Here is a 19,060-nt window from a genome sequence, read left to right on the forward strand (position 1 = left end):
CCAGATTACTTTTATTCTTCCTTGTCAAATAACCATTTTTCATTCTTATTATCTGAATATAAAAATGCCAGGTGTATTCCTACCAGGTATATGATTTATACCAGCTGGCATACTGGATGCAAACTCTTTACTCAATTTATATTCCTACTATGTTCAGGGAATCTCTTAAGATGCTTCAGTTTTGCCAATGGATTCAGTCATCTACTTCTCACACTAGTCTTGGGAGCTGAAAATGAATATTAGTTCCATTTAATAGATGCTTAAACTAGGGGTAGAAAGTTTCAGCAAATTTTCTTAAGTCACATGACTAGTAAATTAATGGAACCCAATGTTCAAAGATAGGTTTACATGTCTCCTCTAGCCGATCTGCTATCATCCATTTGGTGAAATTTGAATCTGCTGTGAGGTCCAGACACAGGTCTAAATTGGTCTTGCATACACATTTCAATACCAGTCTCACCTAGAATTACAAAAAAAATTAAAAGTTTACCTTCTGGGTTCCCTATCCTTTGCAAAAAAATTTTTGCTAGCTCTTTAACTTCCTTTGGGTAACTATCAAAATAATTCCAGATATAGCCCTTGAGCTCCTCCAAGTTATAAGCCCATCTTACTTGTCCAGACTTACTTGTCTTCATAGCATCACTTCTGACTCTATATTTTATTGTTAAGTTAAATTTTAACATAAAGAAATATTTACAATGATGATGACCATAGAGGTATTAGTAAGGACAACGTGAAGGGCAAGAAGAAATGTTGGAGCCCCCAAAGAGTAAATGGTGGTTAGAAACATGAGACTCTGGAGACAGACTGTTTGGGTTTGAACTTTGGCTCTGTCATAAGCAAACTTGAGCAATTTACTTATGCTCCATGGTTCATTTTCCTTATTTGTAGAATTGAGGATAATAATAGGATATTCTGTGGTTAAGTGAGATAACATACAGAAATTGCCAGGACAATGTCTGGCACATAGTGATTGTTATTACTATTTATTATCAGACCGACCTGAGTTGTAAATGTCTCTCAAATTTTGTTTCCTTCTTTAAGGAAAGATGTAATTCTTACCTCTCATCTGATTGATGTGAGAAATAAATGGTATAACACATATAATAAACAGTAAGCATAACATGTGGCACATGAGTATGAGATATAAAATGCTATTCCTCTGCACATGATCTTTCTTCCTAAATTCTTTCTTTCTAGACCCCCGAGAGTTTCCAAATGCTTCTGAAGTCTCATCTCCTCTAGGAGGTTGTTTATGATCTTGTCCTAGCTCATTCCTCACTTGGCTCCTTCTTTCACTGTGGCTGGATTCTGTTCACTGGCCATTGTCCTGCTGTAATCATCATTTGTGTATGGTGACATGTGGGTGGATAAATGCTCATTAACTCCCAGATGTCACTCTAAATACCCAGAAGTAGATAATCTCTGTCCTCAAACAGCTTTTGACATAAATGAGGAGATAAGCTCACAGAAAATAACCAGAGACTTTTGGAATGTTCTTTAGAATCCACTGTGATGCAGACTCTAAGAAGTCTGTCATCTGACCCTGTACTTGGAAGCTATTTGTAGTGCACACTTTATGAGTCTTTTACTCTGCTGAGTACTCAAGACATAAAAATTAATATAACACTGCTTTAAAACTACTTACAGTTTGTTGGGGGTAAACCTTTTTTTTTTTTTTTCAATTCCACTGGTACTGAGAACCCAGTGTTCCAGGAGTACTCTAAAAACAAACAAAACAAAACACACAAACAAGAAACATATATGTTACCCACCATTATGAAACTTATACTGTAGTAAAGAGTGAGTGGTAGTAAATGTGATAATTTCCTATTGCGACAAATGTTAGGAAGAGAATGAAACACAGCAGGATAGTGTAATTGTGAGTGAGTGTAGGGAGGTACTTTAGATTGGGTAGACAAAGTCTTTCTTAGAAGATTGTATAGGAGCTGAGACCTCTGACTGAGAAGAAGCCACCCACTCGAAGAATTATAGGAAAATACTTTAAGCATCAAGAGCAGAGATTCTAAGGTAAGAATTACCTTAGACATTTATGCAAATAATTCTGAATCCAATAGAATATGGAGAAAGTGTTATGAAGACTCTCAGAATCAGGTAGCAGATTCTAAGAGGATGTTGACATTGTCTACAACAGGGATCAGTGAACTTTTTTTGGCCTAGACAATAAATATTTTAGGTTTTGGCTAGACAGTATGTGTCACAAATACTCAATTCTGCTACTATAACACAAAAAACAGCAATAGACATATGTAAATAAATGGTCTTGAGTGTGTTCCAATAAAGCTTTACTCGCAAAATCAGCCAGGGGGCCAGGCTTAGCTTTCAAGTGTAGTTTGCCAATTCATGATTTACAATATTAGACAAAGGACTTGGTGGCAGATTATGTTTTCCAAAGTGATCACATGACTATATCCCAACTCATATGCTCCTATTACAATGTTTTGTCTATGTTCCTTTCCAGAAATGGAGTCAATACACCCTCCTTTTGAATATGAGTATGTCTGGGATGACAGCAGATGTGTGCTGCATGACTTCTGATGCTAAATCATAAAAGATGAGGCAGATTTCTTCTGCTTTCCCTGAGAGTCTTGAGCTTATGCATACAAAGTCCATTTGCTCTGAAACTGCCAAGCTGGAGAGATCTCATGGAGAATTCACAAGAAGTCCCAACTTTCACCCAGTTGAGTCTCCCCAGCCCAAGTGCCAGCTGTAATGTGCATGAGCGATCTTTTGTACAGTTCCAGTTCTCACCTTCTAGTCACTCCAGCTGAAGCCAAATGGAGCAGAGACAGTCTATTCCTGTGAAGCTTTTGCATGATTTTACATTCATAAGCAAAGCAAAAAAAACAAAACAAAACAAAACAAAACAAAACAAAACAAAAACAAAAACTTGTTTTTGTTTTTGTTTAAAGCAACCAAATTTGGGGGCAGTTTGTTTCATAACAATTGGTAATTAATATACTTTTAAAATTATTGTTTGTAGCATTACTTTTTTGCCATCGCTCCAAGAGACATTATGCATTATCCTCATTTTACACAGTGCTGACACCCTAGCTCAGAGAGGACAATTTATAAAGCTAGAATTCTAAGACATTGCCATTTTCACAGAATCACAAGATTATTAAGCAGGATGCATCAGACTCAGGCACTTTTTATTCTATTCCAGTTATTTTTCAGAATTTCATTTGATTCTTATTGATGTTTACTATTTATTTATGGAGATTTATTGTTATTATTTCAAAAGTGTAATTGCTCATTGAAACATCTTTATTATGACTGTCTTTCAATCCTTGTATGGCATCTTAGTATTGGTGTCTGTTGATCGGCTTTTCTCATGGAAGTTGAGATTTTTCTGTTTCTGGTATACTGAATGATTTGGACCATGTCATGGACATCTTTACTATTATAAGACTCTAGTTCCTGTCTAATCATCTATTTTATCAGTGTCTTAGCTTGTGCTGTTATAACAAAACATCATAAAGTAGGTGGCTTATAAACAACGGAAATGTATTTCTCACAGTTTTGGAAGCTAGAAGTCTGAGATCAGGGTGCCAGCATGGTCAGATTCTGGTGAGAATCCTCCTTCAGGATGCAGACTACCAACTTCAAAGTGACAGAGAGCAGAGAGAGGAAACAAGTGCTCTCTTGACTCTTATAATCCCATTCATAATAACTCCATCCTCATGACTTCATCTCATCCCAATGATCTCCCAAAGGGCCCAACTCCTAATATCATAGCATTAGGGAGCAGGGTTTCAATGTATGAATTTGAGAGTGACACACACATTCAGTCCATAACAAGTAGATAGTCAGCCTATTTAGGTTCAGAATTCATGTCCTGGATCCCTTTTATGGCTTAAATGTCAAATCTAGTGTTTAAAGTCCATGAAATACCATTTGGGTCTATTCAACTTCTGTATTACCCAAAAGACAGGACTCCACCCCACAGTGTCCATGGTTCTGACTGGGCAGGAGGAAGGGTATCATCTAGTTATTTTAGGGATGGAGTGGAAGTCAGAACTCTGCCCACAGGCTTCACCCCAGAGTGGCACTTCTTTATCAAGTCCCAAGTCTCCTGGCCAGTCTTTTTATATACCTTTCAGAGTATTCTACAAATGGCTCATGTGTTTTTTTTTTCCAGGCCTGTGTGTGTGTGTGTGTGTGTGTGTGTGTGTGTGATTAACAGATGAAGTAAAATGGAATATGTGTTTACCACACATTCAGAACCAGAAGTCCTTTTTTACTCCAAAGCCTGTGCTTTTTCCACTATTTCACACTATCTTTGAGGCTGTGATATTTGAAACAGTATGTGTCCTGCCCACTTCCAAATTGTATTCTGAACATTCAGACACATTTCTTCCACTTTTATTGTCCCTTCAATTTTCCTATTTTCCTCTACATAATACCATGTCATGGTTCTATCCAGAGTATTTTCTCTCCTGTTTTGCTTTTTCATTTTTCCCTCATGTAATATTCTTTTTTTTTAAAATATTTTTATTTATTTATTTAGGATAGTCACAGAGAGAGCGAGAGAGAGAGGCAGAGACACAGGCAGAGGGAGAAGCAGGCTCCATGCACCGGGAGCCCGATGTGGGATTCGATCCCGGGTCTCCAGGATCGCGCCCTGGGCCAAAGGCAGGCGCCAAACCGCTGCACCACCCAGGGATCCCCCCTCATGTAATATTCTTAAAAAAGAGGGACACTACTGCTTTTAGTCAGTTTCAAATCACCAATTGGCCTAGTTCACTAGAGGGAATCACAGTATAATTTATGGATGAGGTATTCTCTCCTGTGCTGTTAAAACAGGGAGAGCCAGAGTCCAACCAGGAGGAAGGAGATTTCTCTGTCTCTACTGGTCTTTTTTCTTTGTCTTTAGTATATTTGGCCTCATTGATAGTTGATACAGAGATTATAGTGGGAACAGGTCCATGCATTCCTGTCTCTCTGCCCCTCTCCCACCCTCTTTTGAGTCCTAATTCCATGTAATGGAAATGAAGAGAGCTGGATCTATTCCCAAATGGAAGCAGGTCTTACGCTGTTCTCTTGTTCTTCTTTGCTACCACCCAGAGTATTTTAACATTAGGGACTAGGGTTTAAGCATTAAGGGAAGTAAAGTAGAGCTGGAAAACTAGTGGATTATTGTCTCCCTGTGGTCCAGTACATCATCCTAGTTGACTGCATTGAGTATTAGGATTTCAGTCAGCCTTGGTCCAATCCCCCCAGTCTCCCTCTCCTGCTCCTCTTCTCTCTTCCCCTCTCCGTGTGTGTGAGTGTGTGTGTTTCTATATTTCCCTCACATCCCTTGGAAGACTGGGTTCAGTCAACAAGAAGAAATGTTCTTGTATACTTGTGTCTATACAAGAACAGTTGAAATAGTGAATGTTCTCCGGAGTCCTGAGACCCTGATTAGAGGTCTCCTCTTGCTAACACCAGGGAAAAGAGTTAAATGATAGTGGAAGGGGTTTGCTGTTGTTTATCTGAGGGGTAATAAATAGGTGTCTTCAAAATTTCAGGGCTTAAACCTCAACTGAGTCTCAGAGATTGTTTGTAAAAATGAAAATAATCTTTATTTCCTTTCTGGACGGTAAGGTCACTAGATGTACAATCTGTCTCACAATTGTCCCCTTTTCTTTTCTGCTCTCCTACCTTTCTCCTGGCCATCTTTTCTCCTTTCTTCTGCAGGGTCCTCCTAAAACCACCTGACAGTGTGGATATCCTCAGAGAAAGGAAGACTGTTCTTTTCCAGGGAACTAAGTAGCTGAATTCTACCATTAGAATCATTCAACCATTAGAATTATTTCTGCTTGTTGTAGAAGAGACAGCTCAGATCCAAAGCAGACTGAGGAATTCAAGGAAGGTAGAATCTGCCTCCTGCCCATTATGAAAAATGTTCAGCCTTTTTTAAAATTTAGTTTTCCAGAGTAGCAAAAAAGCAAAAAGATAGCTACTTTATAGATACTGGGCTCCAGGAAGTTGAACTTTCACTTCTTTACAGAAGAAAGATGAATGCTTATGGCTTTCCCCACAGTTGCAGTCCAACTACTGGAGTGGTTTGGGTACTGGATTAATCAGTTTAATTAGCCCATGAAATTAGATCAAGGGTCACAGATATCAGATCTTATTACTAAACAAGCCCTCCCCACTATTCACCTTTCTCAATGCATCTTGGGAAAAGACCATGCATTTACTCTACCAAATTAAGCTTAGCTGAAAATTGAAAATTAAAAAAAAATCTGCCAGAAGTTTGTTTTCCACTCCCTATCTCCCCAATCTCTCTGCCAGTTTTATTCTCCAGCCTCTCTTCAATAGACCTGAATTTAACAAGAAAACAGTGACTTCATTTACCCAGCAAGGGAGTGCTTTTTATGTTTGAACTTTGAAATGAAAATTGTCTTTGGACAGGCTTCTCTACAGCTCCATCCAGGAGCAGCAGGATCTTTCATTGTGACTATGGACTTGGGGAAAAGAGGCAAGACCTCAGGAGGCAGCGAGAACCCGCAAAATATTTCTTTGGGTAGGGTCCTGTGCTGGTGGAGGACAGAAACTAAAGGTGATGGAAATACAGTGCTTTATTTAGTCTGAGGTGATACCTATCTGATTTTACAGGCTGTAAACATTAAATAAATAACTCCTGTGGCTCTTAATCATAGACCTTAGATATAAATATGACCACTGATCTCAGTTTCTATGCCAAGAGGATTTAAATCCACAGTTTTATGCAACATGTCTATGAATGTTCTTAAAGTAAAATGTGGATACAGGAATAGAAAGGTTATTTCCAGGACAGACTGAATTATTTCAAAACATTTTAACAACATCTATTTTTAGCTGCTGCTTCTGAGTAGTAGGCATACACAGGTGAAAATGGTGTGTTCCCTGTTTTCTCAGGATTTAGGACTTGGTAATAGAAGTAGTCACAGAAATGAGTAATTATGTACATGGTAATCAGTAATATTCTACTCAGGACGCCAACACATACTGTAGGATAAGAACCTGTACATTAGAATTGCCCATATCTGGGCTTAATCCTGGGCTCTGCCTCTTAACTCTGTGCTTTGGGCAAGTCGCTTCATCCCTCAGAGATGAGGAACATCTGTAAAATGAGAATGACAACATCTCACTTCGTGAAGATGAAGTTACCCAAATAAGCAATTGCCTGACATGTGCAGTAAATGCTCAAAAAATTGTAGTTATTGGTGTAGTTCTACACCAATAACTTTGGGATGTGGGGGAAAGAGAAAGAAGTTCTGATTAAGGAGGTGGTTCTGGAGAAAGGTTTATTTCACTGGACTGAGGTTGTTAAAAAAAAAAAAGGCATTTCAGGGGATCCCTGGGTGGTTCAGCAGTTTAGTGCCTGCCTTTGGCCCAGGGCATGATCCTGGAGTCCCGGGATTGAGTCCCGCATCCGGCTTTCTGCATGGAACCTGCTTCTCCCTTTGTGTATGTCTCTGCCTCTCTCTCTGTGTGTCTTTCATGAATAAATAAATAAGATCTTTAAAAAAGGCATTTCAGATAGAAGTTTGCTGAAGAAAGCAGACATGAAAAGTAGAATATGAGGTTCACAGTGGGCTGATGTGCAGTGGTAGATTACTTCATGAAAATTGGATGGGGCCAATAGAAGACTTTGAATGCCCATCAGAAGAATATGCACTTGATTGAACAGATAATGGGATGTCATTGAAGATTTTTGAGTAGGAAAATGACAGACTGAAATCTTCTCTTCTTCAGGAAGATCACTCAGGAAGTTGTGAGTGGGGTGTTGGATCAGGGGGAGGGGAGCCAGAGAAAGATCTCAGGGTCAGTGCTGTGGTGGGGCAGTTGCAATGGGGTGAATATCAGAACAGAAATGTTACTAGTTTAGTTTGCAAAAATGAAGCATGATTCTGATTTTTTTTTTAGGGACAAAAAGTTAATTTTTGTCCACAAAGATCAAATGTAAAAGCTAATAACAGAGATGCATGTCAGAAGGAGATGGAATGTACTTTCTTGTCTCTTTACCTCAGAGTGTTGCTCCAGTAAATCATTTTGCAGAAGCAATCAGCACACCTGTTAGTGAGGCTTGGCATTTAATTGGCATTATCTGCTCCTGCACAGAAGCAGACAATGGATGTCACTGCTGTGTGAGTGGAACACATTTGCATTTCATAGACAATTGAGAGGGAGCTAATCATGTTTGTCTGCAGCCCTCCTAGGGAGGACACATCTGGCTAGGACAAGGAGCTACTTGCTTCCTGGAGTCAAAGGACTATAAGGACTCTGAGACGGCCAGATCCTTCACTTAGTCTTTGATGAGCCCTCATAATAAAGGAAGGTGTGTATAAGACCAAATTGTTCCTCAGAGCTGGCAAGTGGAGCAGGTGTCAGGCTGAGGTCTGGAGGCATCAGTTCTTGTTCTAGTTGCCCTACTTACTACACTCTTGGGCTTGGTCACTTGCATTTTATGTGTTTCAGGTAAATTTTCTGGAAAATGGCTCTGAAAGTAAGGAATCTATGTTGTTATCAATGGAGGTGTTCCCGTGGCTCTGGTTTTGTCAAGCTGGGTCATTTAGTCGAGCTTGGTAATTTCTCAGACTCTTACTGAGCATTTCAATGTTCTAGGCCCCAGGATCAGCTCTGGGTACTAGAGTACAGTTCAGTAAGATACTTTCTGTTTTCAAGAATTTCACAGTGTAGTGGTACCAACATTTAAACAACTATATTGATTTAAGTGTAGAAAATACTATGAAAGAAGTGGGTACAAAGTCTAATAGAAGTCTGGCAAAATTTAAACAGGACTTTGGGGCATGAGGAGCATTTGCTTTTTTAAAAAAAATTAATTATTTAAAAATGTTTTATTTATTTATTTATTTGAGAGAAATTGTATGTGTGAGCAGGGGAAGTAGTAGAGGGACAAGGAGAAGCAGACTCTCCATGGATCAGGAAGCCTGACTGAGGGCTTGATCCCAGGCCCCCAGGATCATGACTAGGAGGCTGCTTAACTGCCTGAGCCACTTAGGTGTCCTGAGAAGTATTTTCTAGAAGGACAGCAGGGGGAATGGCTTTCTCAGTAGAAACAACAACATAAACAAAAACACAGAGATATTTAAGTATACATCCTTGTTGGGAAACAGTATGTTAAAGTATTTGAGGGGCAAATTGTGAAGGATAAGTTTTTGAAAATGGATTATGGGTTTAGGTTATGAGAACTCTGAAAGAGTATTTGAGGGGCAAATTGTGAAGGATAAGTTTTTGAAAATGGATTATGGGTTTAGGTTATGAGAACTCTGAAAGAGACTTCTGTTAATACCATCCCATAAACATCTGAGAATTTTTTCAGTTGAGATTAATTTTTGATGGTAACCAATCAATAATACAGTATGGAACATTTACTCTGGTCAAGGCCCCTGAAGGATAGGAGAATAAAATACATTATCTTCACATTAGATTCTCTGCTGAGAAACAAAAAGGCTACTGACACAACAAACCCCAAAACACCCATTCATTTGTTCATATATTCATCCAGTCATTTATAAATCCTAGTGAATCCCTATGATGTTCTAGGGTTCTAGAATAATGAATAAATGAAATAATGCCCTTGTCTTTGGAACTCAGAGACAATGAAATAAATGGTTATACTGCCCAGTGTTACAGATTATGGCAAAGGTACGTACAAGGTTTAGAGATCTAGTGGGAAGTGAATTTAAAGACCTAGTGGGAAGTTGGTCAAGGAGGGCTACCTACAGGAACCAGCAGCGTGACCCCTTAGAGTATATATCAAGCTAAGGAGGGCGTGAGTGTTGTGCATGGTCTAGAGGGAGCAGAGAAGACAATTTTGGGAAGGATTTTCAGAGCAGGAAGTGAGGAGATCCTGTGACTGGAAGGAAACATTTATAGGTGGAGGTGGGCATGTCAGGAAATGGCTGGGGCAGGACTAAAAATGAGTAGGCTGAGTAGGGCTTTACCCCCAGGATCTGGCTTCAGATGAGGGGCTGTCCATGGTACTGAGGAGCACAGAGGAGGTAGCCTCTCAGTACTGAGACTTTGCAAACCTTCAGAGACAAGAAACTTTTCATAGACATAGAAAACCTTTTAAAAGGTCTTCTATTTTATTCTGAAGCCTAACTAAAGAAGGTTTCCAGTTCAGAGAGAGGGAAAAAGGGAAAATTTAGTTTTCACTAAATATTTTTCCCATCCCATCACTCATTTCAGAGCATGGTTCCTTTAGTCTCTGGGAAATGCTCAGATAAAATGAGAAAGAGCTGATGGGAAGATTGAACTCCATCCTCCACCCCTTTCCTCCATGCCCCATGAAGGTAAGGCTTTATTTTCCTTTGGTGAAAGCCCCTGGGAGTGGGCTTGTCTACTCTGGGGACTGGCTAGATGTCTGAGGCTGTGCAAATGGGAAAGCTCCAGACCCCAATAATGCCCAGAGGCATTATTCACCCAACCTCCCAGAGGGCTTGTCCAAAGCTATCCCAAGGTAGTTCTTAGAGACTTAGTTTAATAATTCACTAATTTTATTGTGTTCCTACTGAAATGCTTCTCAATCAGGACTCCAAAAATCAGTGGCAGAGTGGTATTACTGTTAAGAGAATGAAGTCCAACAGGAGTTCTGATCCTTAATCTTGTCTCTCTCAAACATGGAAAGGAACCATTACTGGAAGGGATTATAGCAGAGTTGTTCAATGCCATGCAAGTCAGACTGCCCAGGTGTAAAGGACTTAGCCATTTGCTGGGCTAATTAATTAAGCTCTTAGGCCCTTGGTGTCTGTATTAGTCTTCTGTGATCGTTACAGCAAATTACCATGTATTTGGTAGCTTAAAACAACTGAAATCTGTTCTCTCACAGTTCTGGAGGCCATAAATTTGAAATCAACGTCCCTAGGTCAAATCAAGGTATCAGCAGGGTCATGTTCCCCCTGGGATGCTTTTGGGAGAGTGCCTATCTCTTGCTTCTTCTGATGGCTGCTGGTATTCCTTAGTGATGGTGACTGTCTAATATTCAAGGCCAGAATCTTCAAATCTCTCTGAGTTCCATCTTCACATAGCCTTCTCCTCAGGGTGTAGTTAAAATGTTTCTCTGCCTCCCTCTTACAAGAGTATATGTGGCTGCATTTAGGGCCCACCTGGATAATGCAGGATACCCTCTCAAGATCATTTATTTAATCATATCTGAGAAAACCTGTTTTGTTTTGTTTTTTGTTTTTGTTTTTGTTTTACATATGGAGTATCTTCAGGGTATTTGTTGGGTGGCTACTTTTTCAGCTTACCACATTGTTACTAAATATAACACAGATCTAATGAAAGCATCTACTTTATTGGGTATTTGTGAGGATTAAAGATGGAACTCTTACCTCCAACTTTCTCTTTCTCTCTCTTACACACACACACACACACACACATCAGTATCTACCGTATGTATGGTACATGGTCAGTAAATATTAATAATGATTGCTTTTCTGTTAAAAAATACCAAAAAAAAAAAAAAACACCCAAACTGAAAAAACCCTTTTATTTCTTTTCTCTGCCAAAATTTCTAGGGGCCTTTCTTCCCCCTCTCATCCTATCTTCATTACCTTGTTTTTTTTTTTTAATTCCTTCTTTTTTTCAGTACTTAAGCATTATTTTGATGGCATCATCCATTTCCTTTTGTTAAAAAATATTTATTTATCTATATATTGATTTATTTGACAGAGAGAGTGAGAGAACACACAAGCAGAGGGAGCAGCAGAGGGAGAGGGAGAAGCAGGCTCCCTGCTCAGCAGGGACACGGGGCTCAATCCCAGGATGAGGATCACAACCTGAGCCAGAGGCAGATGCTCAACTGACTGAGCCATCCAGGGGCCCCAACATTATCCATTTCTGATGACAACTTTTCTTTTCCCCGGATGAGCTTTCTTCTAGGAATTGACTTCTTTGTCCTTAGTGAATGGGGGGTGAGATTAGAAGTTAGAAGAGAGAGAGTTCGGAACAAATAAGGAGAGAGAAAGGGGAGATCATAAATCTATACACATTAATATTTTCTCTTCCTTTAAGATCTTTTCCTCTCCTAACCTCACTCATATCCCAGAGTATCACCCATGTAACCATGGAAGGGTATATCTATACACCCACATAGGGAAGTTAGAAGGAATCTTGGACTCCTCCCCTTCTCCATGCCTCTTCTGACTCCATTGCTACTCCCCACTTTTCACCAGCTAAGACCCAGTAGAAACATCTCTTGATTGGGCCTCGGTTCTCTAGTCCCAGTGTCAGACTCCTAGTTAAGGCTCTTAGGTCACCACTACTCACGCTGATGATTAAAACAGCCTCCTAATTGGTTTTCAGCCTCTTAATTTGCCCCATCCTTTATACTTTCCAAAAGCTCATTTTTGTTTGTTGGCTTGTTTGTTTTCCTCTTCAGAGGAAAAATGAGAGAATGGTCTTTGGACTCAGATAGGTGAAGATTCAAGCTTTTACTCTGTTGCTCAAGATATGCAATTTTTCTTAGGCTTGAGGATAGCCTAAAAGAGCTATTGTAAAAATTGTCTAGTGAATACAAAGCATGATGCCCAGCATCTAGCAGGTGGCAGATAACTAGTTCCTTTTTCTGCGTTTTATAAGATAAATAAAAACTTCTCATATCATGTTCCTATATACACATCTATCAAGGACCTTGTTTTATCGATTTTTCCTTTTATATGTTGCATACTCAATAAGTATTCCTTTTGATTAGATCATTCCAATCAGCGTACATAATCACTTGACTTCACTTCTGGGAGTCTTCACCAATTTCTATGTATTTCTCTGCTTCAAATATTGAAATAATTGTCTCTTCAATTTCTCTCCTCTTTTCCCTCAAAAGCAATTTAAAAAAGTCTTTCTCTCCACCACTCTGTGGTAACTGCTCACTTCAAGGTCACCACTGAACCCCCAAATTATTGAATCCAGTGGTCAATTCTCAAACTACATCATACTTGATTTACCAGTAGCATTTGACACAGGTGATTCACTTCTCTTTGATATACTTTCTTTACAATCCCCAGGACTCTAAAACTTTATGATGTTTTTCCTACTTTACTGATGATTTTTTTTCTCAGTTTACATTATTGGTACTTTGTTGTTATGACCTCTTTATCTGAGGTTGCCCCAAGCTCAGCATTTGTCTTTTCCCTCTTTCCTTACAAGTTTATTCCCTTGTTGATCATGCAATAGCCAATTTTAAATACCATCTATGTGCTGAAGGATCAAGACCTCTCTCCCAACCTTCAGGTTTAATATTCAACTGTTTGTTTCACATCTCTATTTGGAAGTCTAACAGACCACTCAAATTCAATATGCCAATTACCTTCTCACTCCATCCACTGTCACAGCCTGATCTTTTCAGCCACCTTCCAATCTCATTTGATGACAAATCCTTCCTTCCATTTGCTAAGTCCAAAAATATCTTCAACTCGATCCTCTAGGGTACCCTATTTGGTTTTAGCAAAGATGGTTGTGTTCTCACAGTACACTGTATAGACTGTCAATGTGATATTTATCATATTTTTTTCTAATTTATGTTTTTATCTGTGTCTTCTTTCCTTTCTTGTTTAGTTGTACCATCAACTCCCCAATTATCAAGCTAGGGATCTATTTGTTGTGTCTTCTAAGTATTCAGCACAATGTTCAATGTACTATGCTCCATGATTCAAAAAAGTCAATTTAAAATATGTTAAAGGTGATGAATAAATATATGAAAATGCAAGGAAGTAAAAACTAGGTGGAAAATATATAAATATTTAGTTGCTTTTTTTTTAGTTGCTTTTTAATTTTATGATTGAACACAGTGATTTTTTTTAACCAATGTCTGATGAAACAGAACAGAAAGGTTGAATAGATCAATTAAAAATCTACTCAATAAAATAGCTTTAGGGCAAACACAGAATGGATGCTGCAGGTTGTATGCACTGGAAGGACCTGAGCTCTAAATCTGGAAGACTTGGACTTGAGTGAGGCTCAGCCTCATCATTCACTAGTTGAAGACTTTGGGCAAGCTATTTCATCTCCTTGAGCTGAAGCTTCCTCATCTGTGAAATGAGCATCATAAATACTCACCTCAAAGAGTTGTTTTGAACATTAAGTGAGGGAAAGCCTGGTTCATCATCAGTACTGAATAAATGGTAGCTATCATTGTTAGCCTCAAGTAATTGTCTCAGTAGCAAGAAATGACTGTCAATTGAGAATTTCCATCTTCTAAATGTTCTTTTTTTCTCCCTTTTTTCAAAATTCTTATTTACATGTGTGTGCACGTACATGCATGTGTGCATTTGTGTGTGTGTGTGTGTGTTTTGTGTTTGTGTGTCTATGGCTATGGGTTAGAGGAAAGAGAGAGGAATGAAAGTGACTGAAAGGCCTCCCCATCTAGCTATGGAACCATATGTAGCCACAAAGACTCAGGTTGTTTCTTCAACCTATCCTCCCAACACCTTGCCTGATATCATCCACTGTTAAGTCAACTACTCTCCACTTTGCTCTTTGCCACTATTGCTAGAGAAAGCCACATGGAGAAAGCCATGCCAAGGGTATACTCTCTAACCTCAGCTGTGAGCTCTCACCACATCTCCTTGCCTTATTTATTGTGATCCATTTGCTATGGCATGACTCCACTTGGAAAATCAGCAATATTTAAAGTCCTGAGGAGCCCCAGTAGTTCTCATTTCTTTATCTTCAAAGACAACTTTGTAGGAAGCCATTTCATTTATGGACAAAATATGTTACAAATATTAAATTTCTATGTGAACACAGAGAGTTCCAACAAGAAAATCTTAAACCTTGTAAATGATTAACTGCCCCATTTACATATGGAGAACTCTCCATCCTAATTCTGATGTGTTCATTGCTTCCAGAATCCTAGTCCTGATACTCTGCCAAAGCCTTCAGCCTGGCAGCAACTCAAAAGGGCCCATCAAGTGCATTTGGGGTGAATACCCAGTAGTGCAATTGCTGGATCGTAGGGTAGCTCTGTTTTTAACTCTTTGAAGAACCTCCACACAGTTTTCCAGAGTGGCTGTACAGTTCACATTCCCACCAACAGTGCAAGAGGGTTCCCCTTTCTCCAAATCCTCTCTAACACTTGTTGTTTCCTGTCTTGTTAATTTTCCCCATTCTCACTGGTGTGAGGTGGTGTCTTATTGAACTTGGCCAAAGCAACTACTTGCAAAATACATCTATGAAGGTAAGGGAAACAAAAGCAAAAATGAACTATTGGGACTTAATCAAGATAAAAATCTTCTGCACAGCAAAAGAAACGGTCAACAAAACTAAAAGACAACCTACAGAATGGTAGAAGATATTTGTAAATGACATATCAGATAAAGGGCTAGAATCCAAGATCTATAAAGAACTTATTAAACCCAACACCCAAGAAATAAACAATCCAATCATGCAATGGGCAAAAGACAAGAACAGAAATTTCACCAAGGAAGACATACACATGGCCAACAAGCACATGAGAAAATGCTCCTCATCACTTGCCATCAGGGAAGCACAATTATTTACTAACCTGACCCTCACTTTGTTTCTGTTTAATAGGACATGGATATTTCAATCATGGGGTTGTTGTCATGGACAAATGGAGACCCAGTTAATACTTTCACCCTTCCCTTTTGGGTTCCTATTTTAGCTCGCTCGCTCTCTCTCCTACCTTTATATCCCAACAGTCTACTTCATTCACAGTAAGTGCTTGATGAATGTGGTGATCTGGGTTAATGAGGAGCCAGTAGAGGATAAAGCCAGCTCCTGCAGCCTGATATCATATTCTATGTACCCTCTGACATCTCTTGTCCTGGAATACCCTTGTGCACTACTTCACATTCTCTCAACCCCACCTTTTATGCAGCCATTTCTATAGTAACCAGTTACATGGAAGTTGAATTGACCAGGTGAAGCCTGACAGCATCTCACCTAAGCCTGCACTGAATACCTCTTACTTCCTGCCATAACGATTCTCTGACACTGAAGATTGGGATGCACTGTCCACATAACCTGAAAGTGTAGGAGACATAATGACTATGGGGCTATCCTTGACCTGGGGAATAAATGTCCTACCCATATATCCCTTGTTTAGAAATATTTCATAAAACTTTAGAAAGTCATTCAGGATTGATGACCAGTTGGATTTCCCTTGTTTTGTGACCCGAACCGCCACTCCTCCTTTCTGAGATCACATTTCTAAATAAACTATGTGTAGACAAGCCTTTGCCTCAGTCTTTACTTACAGGAAACTCAAGCTAAAGCCTTTCAACCCACTAAAGCACATTGTAGTTCCTTGAACATAGTACAGTAAATAGTCGATGCAATTGTTTACTTCACGCATTCACTTCATTGCAGTGAGAACAAATAAAAGATTCACTAAAGTTTCCCCTCTCAGACTGACCTCTTGAACATTTTTTTTCTTCCTCTTGAGTCTTTTCACCATTCACATTTCCTTATGTTTTGAATAAGTAATGCTGCAACCCTTGGATATAGCTGTTGATTGAATGGCGGACATCTGACCCAGAGGGAATCCATTCCTCAGTAGGGTGAGCTAATCAAGTTTCCTCCCCAGAATTTGTTATCAGTATGTGGTGACACTAATCTCATTTGGTTGGATTATTAACTGGGAGGTACTAAAACATCAAGAAGAAGATATAATAAGAGTGTAGAGAAAACCAGACTATAGATAAAAAAGATTCAAATATATGAGATGAGAGGACGCAATAAACACAGGAATTGAAAAGGGAAAGCTGGGCAGGCCTGGTGGCCCAGCAGTTTAGTGCTGTCTTCAGCCCAGGATGTGATCCTGGAGACCCGGGATCGAGTCCCACACCGGGCTCCCTGCATGGAGCCTGCTTCTCCCTCTGCCTCTCTCTCTGTGTCTCTCATGAATGGATAGATAAAATCTTTAAAAAAAAAAAAGAGAGAGAGAAAAGGTAAAGCTTTCCTATTTCTGTTTCTAGTCCTTATAGAAGAGCAATTGTACTCCCTGCCCTTTGGTTTTTAGTTATACTCTTGTCCTTATAACAATTAATTACTGAGTTTAAATCACTTCAGTGGCTTTCTTTCCTATGGACTTGGATCCTCTTTAGAACATTCAAGGTGATGACTAGTCATTTTATCCATAGGATAGCAAGACCCTTAAAGGCCAGAGTTGTGTTCTGCTTATACGTGTATCCCCAGTGTCTCACTTACAGCGCTACATGGTAGATTTACATGTTTGATAAATAACTGACTAAAAGAATAACCCCTTCCTTTATTTCTTTTATTCTCCCTTATCTTCCTAGTCAACCTGAACACCAGCATACAGTCCACCCCTGCACCTTTCTACCACTCTGAGGTTTTCTCTTCCAACTTTAACTTCCTTAGTTCTCATCTTCCTAACACCCTGACCCAGTTGGTCCACTTTCAAGTCTATTGGTTTTTCTGTGCTCCATGCCAGCCCCTGCTGCTTAAGGAAATCACACATGTATGATAGTCAAATCAATGACAAGTTAATTCCATTTAACCTCAGTTTAAATCTGCCCACAGCTTAGCATCCCTAGGTTTATCTTTAAAGGGATCTGATATATTACCAAAGCAACAGCTACAAACCTTTTACATTGTCACCCCAATTCTTTACCCACTTACTCACCACTGACTCACTTCCTGCCTCACCAGAAAAATTGGTGAGATGTGCCATAGCTATTATATATCTTTACACAGTTTCTCTTCTATTGTTTCTTCTTCCTTGTTTGCCCAAATTAATAATTTTACTTCTTCACTAGGTCACCATGCCCACCTTTTTTTTAAAGATGTCATTCCATCTCTCTACTTAGTTTTGCTATAAGGATCTTAAAAATGTCTTATTTATATACAGCCTCAGTGTTATTATGATCCAGTTGGTCCTTCTGTAATCTGGGTTCCATTCATATACCTCTACTAAATTGATGGGTTGACAGTGCCCTTACAATTTCCAAAATTGTTCTGTCCTCATCATCCTCCAACACATCTGATTTTGCTGACTACTTACCTTCACTCTTCAGGCTTTTGTAAAACGTATTTCTCTTGGTCTTCCTGCCAACTTGATGGGTATTCTTTGCATGAAAATCATCCTTAAGCTTTAGTTATCTTTGCATTTTCTTGGAGCTATCTTCCTCTGTGGTATTGCTATAAGTATTGGATGGCTACCCCAAGGACAATAAGGGAATTAGCTTCTCTTGTATATTCTGGTCTTGAATTTCTAATGATTGGAGTTTCCTTGGTTCTTCCCTAAACTGTTATATACTAAACATCTACTTTTACCAAAAAGACTAAATCTATATGACTTGTATGACTGATTCAGAGGGGGAATGCCAGAAAAGAGAGAAAGATGGAGAAAAGCAAAAAATGGGTTTTAGATTTTTAGCCACTGCTTTACTAGTGGTAATGTAGATAGAAAAAGCTTAGAGGCATTGGGTCATTCCTCTATCCATTCCTACTTCCAAGATAATTGGGTAGGAGGGGGATGGTTAATTATTGAGTTCCTACTGCATGCCAGACATTAACATACGTATTTTATTTTTTAAAACTTTAAAAAATTTTTAATTTCAGTATGGTTTACATACAATGTTATATTAGTTTCAGATGTACAATATAGTGATTCAACAATTCCATCTATCACCTAGGACATGTGCACTTTTTAATCCTCATCACCTATTTTACCCATTCTCCTTACCAACTTCCCCCTCTGGCAACTCTCAGTTTGTTCTCCATAGTTAAGAGTCTGTTTCTTGGCTTGTCCCCCCACCCCTTCCTTTGCTCATTTGTTTTGTTTCTTAAGTTCATGTGAGTGGAATCATGAAGTATTTGTCTTTCTCTGATTGACTTATTTCACTTAGCATTACACTGTCTGACTCCATCCATGTTCTTGCAAATGACAATATTTCATTCTGTTTTATGGCTGAATAACATTGAATAACATTACATTTATATATATATATATATATATATATATATATATATATATATATATACCACCTCTTCTTTATCCATTCATCTGTCAATGGACACTTGGGTTGCTTCCAATTTGGTATTGTAAATAATG

The 19,060-nt window shown here is 38.9% G+C and overlaps 1 protein-coding gene across 36 annotated transcripts in view; it reads left to right on the forward strand.

Annotated features, from left to right (window-relative positions):
* LOC144301100 (uncharacterized) overlaps positions 1-19,060 on the forward strand; it is a 217,777-nt gene that overhangs the window by 112,296 nt on the left and 86,421 nt on the right. For 15 of the 36 annotated variants that reach the window (XR_013367977.1, XR_013367976.1, XR_013367973.1 and 12 more), the window contains exons 1-2: positions 9,600-9,663; positions 10,210-10,313. The exons of 19 other annotated variants lie outside the window; for them this stretch is intronic. The gene's annotated coding sequence lies outside the window, so the exon portion shown is untranslated. Of the gene's footprint in view, positions 1-9,599; positions 9,664-9,718; positions 9,901-10,209; positions 10,314-19,060 lie in introns of those variants that run through there. 2 more of the 36 variants (XR_013367980.1, XR_013367987.1) reach the window with 2 other exon arrangements.

Source organism: Canis aureus, chromosome 2 (assembly GCF_053574225.1).
Source record: "Canis aureus isolate CA01 chromosome 2, VMU_Caureus_v.1.0, whole genome shotgun sequence".
Taxonomy (NCBI): domain Eukaryota; kingdom Metazoa; phylum Chordata; class Mammalia; order Carnivora; family Canidae; genus Canis; species Canis aureus.